The sequence below is a fragment of the Melanerpes formicivorus genome, unplaced genomic scaffold (assembly GCF_026170545.1).
Source record: "Melanerpes formicivorus ecotype bairdi unplaced genomic scaffold, bMelFor1.0.p_v2 SCAF_383, whole genome shotgun sequence".
Taxonomy (NCBI): Eukaryota; Metazoa; Chordata; class Aves; order Piciformes; family Picidae; genus Melanerpes; species Melanerpes formicivorus.
In genome coordinates, this window is record NW_027142735.1 from 30,001 (window position 1) to 40,000 (window position 10,000).

Sequence of the window (10,000 nt, forward strand, 5' to 3'; positions counted from 1 at the left end):
GGCGGCTCGCTCGGCAGCGGGCGGGGGTACGGGCCACAAAGCCGCCCTTCTCAGGCTAGAGGTTTCATTTAGGGAGGAACCCTCGGGGACCCCACCCGGGCAGGTGAGGCCTCACGCGCGGCGCCGCTTTTAGCCCCTTTTAACTTTCGCGACGCCGCCGCCTCGCTCTCGGCTCGGCCAACCCCCGCCACACGCAGCTGCTCGCGGCCGGCACCCGCGGGTACCCGGAACCGAGGACGACACCGGCGCCTCACGCGTTTTAGGACACCTGAAAACTCACGGGGCCACGCAGCAGTCACAAAGCCGGTTGCGGTAGACCGGTCCCCGAACCCTGCCCCAGCGCCGGGGGGGAGGTGGAAAGGGGAGGATGCGGCAAGGCACGCGCCGGGCCGCTAACGCCACGGCTCCCCCCCGCTCGAGCCGCTCGGGGCTGGGGGAACGAGGACGACACCTCACACGCGACGGGAAGCGAAGTGGAAAGGAAGACCGCCCTTGCCCTGCCGGCCGGGGGCCCTTTCCGACGCGACCCGAAAGGCCTCATCGATCAACAAGGACAGAAGGAAAGGAAGCCAGCGGAGGCCCCACGGCCTCGCTCTTCTGGGACAGACACAGCCACGCGCACCCGCCACCGCCCTCGGGAGCAGCCAGCAGGCACGGGGCTCGGCGTGCGGGCAACACGCCGGAGGAGCAAACGGGGCGCCCTCCAGAGATGGGGGGGGGGGGGCAAGCTGCACCGGGCCGCACCGGCTCACAGGGCACCTCTGCCTCCCCGAAATGTGGGCTTGCATTTTCCCTCAAGCTGCACCGAGTTACATCTCCATCACGGGGCGCCCCTCTGGAGCCAGGAGGAAGCCGTGCTGGGGCACCGGCTTGCCCTCCTCCCCCCATGCCGGGCTCCATAGCATACGAGTGGCCAGTCACCGCCGCTGGCTTTTCCCTTAGATGCCGTGCCCCCGCGGGCTGCGGCTTTGGCCATGGGGGGGAACCCCCGTGAAGAGGGTCCAGTGCTGGGAACTCTCTCTGCCCCTTACCGGGCTCTCTCTCGCCGTGCCTGGACGGGCTTGCTTTCCATTCTTGGTGGGACCGACGCCAGCACCACGTCTCCCCGGCTTTCTCTGCCCCCGTGCCCCACCGGGCAAACTTCGCTTCGGGGGTTCCACACTTCGGCAGTGGCCGGCGCCAGCCACTCGTCAACTTTTTTTCTTTTCCCCGCTTTCGTTGCCGAGCCCGGGCTGGGCTCCGGCTCACGGACGAGCGAAACCCATCCAACACCGCTGAGGGTGCGCCAGCGGCCGCTCCAAACCGCCGCGCCTTTGTTCGGCCCCGCGGGTCCCCTCTCTGACCCGGGCGAAAGCCACCGAGAAGCCAGACGGACCCCTGCCCAGCCGCCTGGCGGGTGGCTTGGAGCAGCCGCTCGGCAGCGCTGCCCTGGGAGTGCTCGGCGTCACTCGTTCCCTCATATACGGAACTGGAGGGCCGTCAGCTCCGCGAGCGCACAACCAGCCGACCTCCGCCCAGCGGCAGGTCGCAGAAATCACGCCGGCTTGTACGATGACGTAGGCGGAGGCAGAGCGCAACAGCGACCCCTTGGCGACAAGCGCGATCTCCGCGGAGAGCACGTCTACTCGCCGAGGGAGAGCACGTCTACTCGCCGAGGGAGAGCACGTCTACTCGCCCAGGGAGAGCACGTCTACTCGCCCAGGGAGAGCACGTCTACTCGCCCAGGGAGAGCACGTCTACTCGCCCAGGGAGAGCACGTCTACTCGCCCAGGGAGAGCACGTCTACTCGCCGAGGGAGAGCACGTCTACTCGCCGAGGGAGAGCACGTCTACTCGCCCAGGGAGAGCACGTCTACTCGCCCAGGGAGAGCACGTCTACTCGCCGAGGGAGAGCACGTCTACTCGCCGAGGGAGAGCACGTCTACTCGCCGAGGGAGAGCACGTCTACTCGCCGAGGGAGAGCACGTCTACTCGCCGAGGGAGAGCACGTCTACCTCCCGCCTGAGGGAGAGCACGGGGGGGGGGGACAAAGACAGGCGGCAGCAGCTTCGGTGAACGTCACCCGGGAGGCGACCGGGGCTGTCCCGGGGCAGTCCCGGGAAGCCGGCGTCCGACACAGGGAACCGTCAGCTGCCGGACCGGGGCGAATCCCCGCGGCCACGGCAGGGGTGGGGGCTCGAAGACAGCCGGCAGCCGCTTCGGTGAACGTCACCCGGGAGGAGACTGGGGCCCTCCCGGGACCGTCCCGGGAAGACGACGTTCGGCACGAGATCCCGGCCGCGGCCGGACCGGCTCGAAGCCTCGCGGTCCCGGCAGCAGCCGGAGCCGCTCGCCGCCTCGGGCTCCCGGCCCCCTACAGATCCGGCGACTCGTTCGCGGGCGGCGGGGGGGAGGCAGTGGAGGGGGTGCGGGGAGAAGCGGCAGCGGAGGCGGAGGGGGGGGGGGCTCGAAGACAGCCGGCAGCCGCTTCGGTGAACGTCACCCAGGAGGCGATCGGGGCCGTCCCGGGGCCGTCCCGGGATGCCGGCTTCCGGCACGGGGGTCCCGGCCGCGGCCGGACCGGCTCGTATCCCCGCGGCTCCGGCAGGGGGGGGGGGGGCTCGAAGACAGCCGTCAGCCGCTTCGGTGAACGTCACCCGGGAGGCGACCGGGACCGGCCCGGGAAGCCATCGTCCGGCCCCGGATCCCGGCCGCGGCCGGACCGGCTCGAAGCCCCGCGGCCCCGGCACGGGGGAGGCCCAAAGACTGGCGGCAGCCGCTTCGCTGAACGTCACCCGGCCGGCGACCGGGGCCGTCCCGGGGCCGTCCCGGGATGCCGGCTTCCGGCACGGGGGTCCCGGCCGCGGCCGGAGCGGCTCGAATCCCCGCGGTCCCGGCAGCAGCCGGAGCCGCTCGCCGTTCGGGCTCCCGGCACCCTACGGATCCGCCGACTCGTTCGCCGGCGGCGGGGGGGAGGCAGTGGAGGGGGTGCGGGCAGAAGCGGCAGCGGAGGCGGAGGGGGGGGGGGGCTCGAAGACAGCCGGCAGCCGCTTCGGTGAACGTCACCCGGCCGGCGACCGGGGCCGTCCCGGGGCTGTCCGGGGATGCCGGCTTCCGGCACGGGGGTCCCGGCCGCGGCCGGACCGGCTCGAATCCCCGCGGTCCCGGCAGCAGCCGGAGCCGCTCGCCGTTCGGGCTCCCGGCACCCTACAGATCCGGCGACTCGTTCGCGGGCGGCGGGGGGGAGGCAGTGGAGGGGGTGCGGGCAGAAGCGGCCACGGAGGCGGAGGGGGGGGGGGGGCTCGAAGACAGCCGTCAGCCGCTTCGGTGAACGTCACCCGGGAGGCGACCGGGACCGGCCCGGGAAGCCATCGTCCGGCCCGGGATCCCGGCCGCGGCCGGACCGGCTCGAATCCCCGCGGCCCCGGCACGGGGGAGGCCCAAAGACTGGCGGCAGCCGCTTCGCTGAACGTCACCCGGCCGGCGACCGGGGCCGTCCCGGGGCCGTCCCGGGATGCCGGCTTCCGGCACGGGGTCCCGGCCGCGGCCGGAGCGGCTCGAATCCCCGCGGTCCCGGCAGCAGCCGGAGCCGCTCGCCGTTCGGGCTCCCGGCACCCTACAGATCCGGCGACTCGTTCGCGGGCGGCGGGGGGAGGCAGTGGAGGGGGGTGCGGGCAGAAGCGGCAGCGGAGGCGGAGGGGGGGGGGGGGCTCGAAGACAGCCGTCAGCCGCTTCGGTGAACGTCACCCGGGAGGCGACCGGGACCGGCCCGGGAAGCCATCGTCCGGCCCCGGATCCCGGCCGCGGCCGGACCGGCTCGAAGCCCCGCGGCCCCGGCACGGGGGAGGCCCAAAGACTGGCGGCAGCCGCTTCGCTGAACGTCACCCGGCCGGCGACCGGGGCCGTCCCGGGGCCGTCCCGGGATGCCGGCTTCCGGCACGGGGTCCCGGCCGCGGCCGGACCGGCTCGAATCCCCGCGGTCCCGGCAGCAGCCGGAGCCGCTCGCCGTTCGGGCTCCCGGCACCCTACAGATCCGGCGACTCGTTCGCGGGCGGCGGGGGGAGGCAGTGGAGGGGGTGCGGGCAGAAGCGGCAGCGGAGGCGGAGGGGGGGGGGGCTCGAAGACAGCCGGCAGCCGCTTCGGTGAACGTCACCCGGCCGGCGACCGGGGCCGTCCCGGGGCTGTCCGGGGATGCCGGCTTCCGGCACGGGGTCCCGGCCGCGGCCGGACCGGCTCGAATCCCCGCGGTCCCGGCAGCAGCCGGAGCCGCTCGCCGTTCGGGCTCCCGGCACCCTACAGATCCGGCGACTCGTTCGCGGGCGGCGGGGGGAGGCAGTGGAGGGGGTGCGGGCAGAAGCGGCAGCGGAGGCGGAGGGGGGGGGGGGGCTCGAAGACAGCCGTCAGCCGCTTCGGTGAACGTCACCCGGGAGGCGACCGGGACCGGCCCGGGAAGCCATCGTCCGGCCCGGGATCCCGGCCGCGGCCGGACCGGCTCGAATCCCCGCGGCCCCGGCACGGGGGAGGCCCAAAGACTGGCGGCAGCCGCTTCGCTGAACGTCACCCGGCCGGCGACCGGGGCCGTCCCGGGGCCGTCCCGGGATGCCGGCTTCCGGCACGGGGTCCCGGCCGCGGCCGGAGCGGCTCGAATCCCCGCGGTCCCGGCAGCAGCCGGAGCCGCTCGCCGTTCGGGCTCCCGGCACCCTACGGATCCGCCGACTCGTTCGCCGGCGGCGGGGGGGAGGCAGTGGAGGGGGTGCGGGCAGAAGCGGCAGCGGAGGCGGAGGGGGGGGGGGCTCGAAGACAGCCGGCAGCCGCTTCGCTGAACGTCACCCGGCCGGCGACCGGGGCCGTCCCGGGGCCGTCCCGGGATGCCGGCTTCCGGCACGGGGTCCCGGCCGCGGCCGGACCGGCTCGAATCCCCGCGGTCCCGGCAGCAGCCGGAGCCGCTCGCCGTTCGTGCTCCCGGCACCCTACAGATCCGGCGACTCGTTCGCGGGCGGCGGGGGGAGGCAGTGGAGGGGGTGCGGGCAGAAGCGGCCGCGGAGGCGGAGGGGGGGGGGGGGCTCGAAGACAGCCGTCAGCCGCTTCGGTGAACGTCACCCGGGAGGCGACCGGGACCGGCCCGGGAAGCCATCGTCCGGCCCCGGATCCCGGCCGCGGCCGGACCGGCTCGAAGCCCCGCGGTCCCGGCAGCAGCCGGAGCCGCTCGCCGTTCGGGCTCCCGGCACCCTACGGATCCGGCGACTCGTTCGCTGGCGGCGGGGGGAGGCAGTGGAGGCGGTGCGGGGAGAAGCGGCAGCGGAGGCGGAGGGGGGGCGGGGGGGGACGATAGTGGCGGGGGGCGGGGGGTGCTCGAAGGCAGCCGGCAGCCGGTTCGGTGAACATTCGCCGGGGCGGGGGGGCGACCTGTCCGTGCCCGGGGCAGCCCCGGGAAGCCGGCAGCCAGCACGGGGTCCCGGCAGCACCTGTTCCCTGCCCTGGGACTTGCCGTGCCCGGCGGCCGGTTGCCGGGTGGGGGGAGCGAGGAGAGGCGGGGGCGCAGCGGCCGGGGCAGCGCCGGGCCGCAGCGGGGGGCTGGGCGGGTGGGGTAGGCGTCGAGCGGCAAGCCCTCGGCTGCAGCGAATGTTCGGCGGTGCGGGGCGGGGGGGGGACGGGACGACACGTTGGGGGCGCCGAGTCCGAGCCACCCCCGGCCCCAGGGGCGGCCGGAGGGGGAGGCCGGTGCCTGGCCCTGGGAGCTGCTGGGCGCCGGATGGCCGAGGGTGCGTCAGAAGCCGCCCGAGCGGTCGAGCAGGTCCTCCAGAAAGGCCTAGGGTGGCTTCGAGGGCCCCGGGAGCAGTCGAGGGAGGCCTCCAGGCAGGTCTGGAGTGGATGGGAGGCCTTCCAAAGCAGACAAGGGAGGCTGCCAGCGGGGCCTAGGCTGGCACTGCAGCCTGTAAATGGTTGGGGGGGGGGGCCTCTGGTGCGGCCTGGAGTCTCTGGGTGGCGTCCAGAGAGGTGCAAAAGATCCTCTGGTGCGGCCTGTGGTGGCGGAGAAGCCTGCAGAGCGTGCGGGGGAGGCTTCTGGTGCGGCCTGGGGTGGGTCGGAAGCCTGCAGAGCGTGCGGGAGAGGCTTCTGGTGCGGCCTGGGGTGGCTGAGAAGCCTGCAGAGCGTGCGGGAGAGGCTTCTGCTGCGGCCTGGGGTGGCTGAGAAGCCTGCAGAGCGTGCGGGGAGAGGCTTCTGCTGCGGCCTGGGGTGGCTGAGAAGCCTGCAGAGCGTGCGGGAGAGGCTTCTGCTGCGGCCTGGGGTGGCTGAGAAGCCTGCAGAGCGTGCGGGGGAGGCTTCTGTTGGGGCCTGGGGTGGGTCAGAAGCCTACAGAGCGTGCGGGGGAGGCTTCTGGTGCGGCCTGGGGTGGGTCGGAGGCCTGCAGAGCGTGCGGGAGAGGCTTCTGTTGGGGCCTGGGGTGGCTGAGAAGCCTGCAGAGCGTGCGGGGGAGGCTTCTGCTGCGGCCTGGGGTGGCTGAGAAGCCTGCAGAGCGTGCGGGGGAGGCTTCTGCTGCGGCCTGGGGTGGCTGAGAAGCCTGCAGAGCGTGCGGGGGAGGCTTCTGGTGCGGCCTGGGGTGGCTGAGAAGCCTGCAGAGCGTGCGGGGGAGGCTTCTGCTGCGGCCTGGGGTGGGACGGAAGCCTGCAGAGCGTGCGGGAGAGGCTTCTGCTGCGGCCTGGGGTGGGTCGGAAGCCTGCAGAGCGTGCGGGAGAGGCTTCTGTTGGGGCCTGGGGTGGCTGAGAAGCCTGCAGAGCGTGCGGGAGAGGCTTCTGCTGCGGCCTGGGGTGGCTGAGAAGCCTGCAGAGCGTGCGGGGGAGGCTTCTGCTGCGGCCTGGGGTGGCTGAGAAGCCTGCAGAGCGTGCGGGGGAGGCTTCTGCTGCGGCCTGGGGTGGCTGAGAAGCCTGCAGAGCGTGCGGGGGAGGCTTCTGGTGCGGCCTGGGGTGGCTGAGAAGCCTGCAGAGCGTGCGGGGGAGGCTTCTGCTGCGGCCTGGGGTGGGACGGAAGCCTGCAGAGCGTGCGGGAGAGGCTTCTGCTGCGGCCTGGGGTGGGTCGGAAGCCTGCAGAGCGTGCGGGAGAGGCTTCTGTTGGGGCCTGGGGTGGCTGAGAAGCCTGCAGAGCGTGCGGGAGAGGCTTCTGCTGCGGCCTGGGGTGGCTGAGAAGCCTGCAGAGCGTGCGGGAGAGGCTTCTGGTGCGGCCTGGGGTGGCTGAGAAGCCTGCAGAGCGTGCGGGAGAGGCTTCTGGTGCGGCCTGGGGTGGCTGAGAAGCCTGCAGAGCGTGCGGGAGAGGCTTCTGCTGCGGCCTGGGGTGGCTGAGAAGCCTGCAGAGCGTGCGGGAGAGGCTTCTGCTGCGGCCTGGGGTGGCTGAGAAGCCTGCAGAGCGTGCGGGAGAGGCTTCTGCTGCGGCCTGGGGTGGCTGAGAAGCCTGCAGGGCGTGCGGGAGAGGCTTCTGCTGCGGCCTGGGGTGGGTGGGAAGCCTGCAGAGCGTGCGGGGGAGGCTTCTGGTGCGGCCTGGGGTGGCTGAGAAGCCTGCAGAGCGTGCGGGGGAGGCTTCTGGTGCGGCCTGGGGTGGCTGAGAAGCCTGCAGAGCGTGCGGGGGAGGCTTCTGGTGCGGCCTGGGGTGGCTGAGAAGCCTGAAGAGCGTGCGGGAGAGGCTTCTGGTGCGGCCTGGGGTGGCTGAGAAGCCTGCAGAGCGTGCGGGGGAGGCTTCTGGTGCGGCCTGGGGTGGCTGAGAAGCCTGCAGAGCGTGCGGGAGAGGCTTCTGCTGCGGCCTGGGGTGGCTGAGAAGCCTGCAGAGCGTGCGGGAGAGGCTTCTGCTGCGGCCTGGGGTGGGTCGGAAGCCTGCAGAGCTTGCGGGGGGAGGCTTCTGGTGCGGCCTGGGGTGGGTCGGAAGCCTGCAGAGCATGCGGGGGAGGCTTCTGCTGCGGCCTGGGGTCTCTGGGTGGCCTCTAGAGAGGTGCAAAAGACCCTCTGGGTTGGGCTGGGGTGGCTCTTGGACCCCTGCCACACAGTGGAGAGAGGCCTCCGGCCCGCCACCTGTGTCCCTGTGTGCCTGAGTGCCTGTGTCCCTGTGTCCCTGTGTCCCTGTGTCCCTGTGTCCCTGTGTCCCTGAGTGCCTGAGTGCCTGTGTCCCTGTGTCCCTGTGTCCCTGAGTGCCTGAGTGCCTGAGTGCCTGTGTCCCTGTGTCCTTGTGTCCCTGTGTCCCTGTGTCCCTGTGTGCCTGAGTGCCTGTGTCCCTGTGTCCCTGTCTGTGTACCTGTGTGCGAGAGTGTCCGGCACGCCACCCAGCGGCGGCGGGCAAGCAGGTAGGCGGGTGGGCGGGCCGGCGAGGGCCAGTGTGAGTTTGGGGGGTGGGAGGGGAGGCGGCAGCTGGAAGCGTCAGAGGAGGGGGCGTGGCTCCGGCTGGCCCCGGGAGCAGGTTCCCGGGACCGGGACCGGCTGGACCCGGCGGGTGGTTGATCCCGGGGCGGGGGGCAGAGGCGGCGGGGAAGCGGGCAGCTGCGTGTGCGGCGGGGGGGGTGGAGGGCGAACCGCGGCGGGAAGCGGATGCTTCAGAGCAGGTTACGGGGGCGGGGACGGACGACACCACCTGTCCCCGCCCCGGGACGGGCTGGACCCGGCGCCCTGGACCCGGCGCCGTGTACCCGCCGCCGCCCCCGCCGCCGCCCCCCTCCGCCACCCCGGGACCCCGACGTTTTTTGGCGCCCGCGCCTTTTTTTTGCTCCCCGCCTGCCCGCGCTGCCCCGGGCCCTCCCCCGGGGCGGGGCGGGAGGGAGGGACGGACGGACGGGTAGCCGGGGATCTCCGAGCGCGCGCCACCAGACCGAGGCGGGTCCCGGCGGCGGCGGCGGGCGGCGGGCGGCGGCGGCAGCAAGCGACGGCGGGGGGGGGCAGGCTAGGGAGAGAGGGGGAGCGGCATGCGGTAGGGCTGGGGGGTTTGTTTCGGGGGGGAGGGGTGGGGGGGGGTGGCAGCGGTCAGCGAGAGCGGGGAGAGGGGGAGCGGCATGCGGTAGGGCTGGGGTGTTTTTGGGGTGGGGGGCGTTGGGGGGATTAGCGGGCGGGCGGGCAGCCGAGCCAAGCGGCAAGCCGGGGGGGCGGGCGGAGGGCGGCTTTAGGGCCGGAGGAGCGGAGCGCAACCTCCCCCGTGCAGGCTCCAGCGTGGAGAGCAGCAAGTTTTTGGGGACGGGGGACGACGGACGGGAGGGGGCAGCGGCGAGAGGCTAGCTGCGGCAAGGGGCACCGGCACGGCCGCCCTAACAGCGCCGCCTCGGTCGCAGGGGTTAGAGAGCAGCCGGGCAGCCCGGGAGGGAAGCGGCAGCCCGCGAAGGGGGGAAGGGGGGGCTCCGCGCAAACCGCTAACGGGAGCCGGGGGGTGTGGGGAGCTGGGGGGTGGCAGCAGCGGCAAGAGGCAACGTCGGGAGGGGGGGCTCCGCGCAAACCGGTAACGGGGGCCGGGGGGTGTGGGGGGGGGCGGTGGCGGCCACGGCAAGAGGCAACGGCAGGCGGGGGGGCTCCGCGCAAACCGGCAGCGGGGGGGGGGGGCGGGGGGTAGCGGCAAGAGGCAACGGCGGGAAGGGGGGGCTCCGCGCAAACCGCTAACGGGAGCCGGGGGGTGTGGGGAGCTGGGGGTGGCAGCAGCGGCAAGAGGCAACGTCGGGAGGGGGGGCTCCGCGCAAACCGGTAACGGGGGGCCCGGGGGTGTGGAGGGGGCGGTGGTGGCCGCGGCGAGAGGCAACGGCAGGCGGGGGCGCTCCGCGCAAACCGGCAGCGGGGGGGGGGCGGGGGGTAACGGCAAGAGGCAACGGCGGGAAGGGGGGCCTCCGCGCAAACCGGCAGCGGGGGGGGGGCGGGGGGTAGCGGCAAGAGGCAACGGCGGGAAGGGGGGGCTCCGCGCAAACCGGCAGCGGGGGGGGGGCGGGGGGTAGCGGCAAGAGGCAACGGCGGGAAGGGGGGGCTCCGCGCAAACCGGCAGCGGGGGGGGGGCGGGGGTAGCGGCAAGAGGC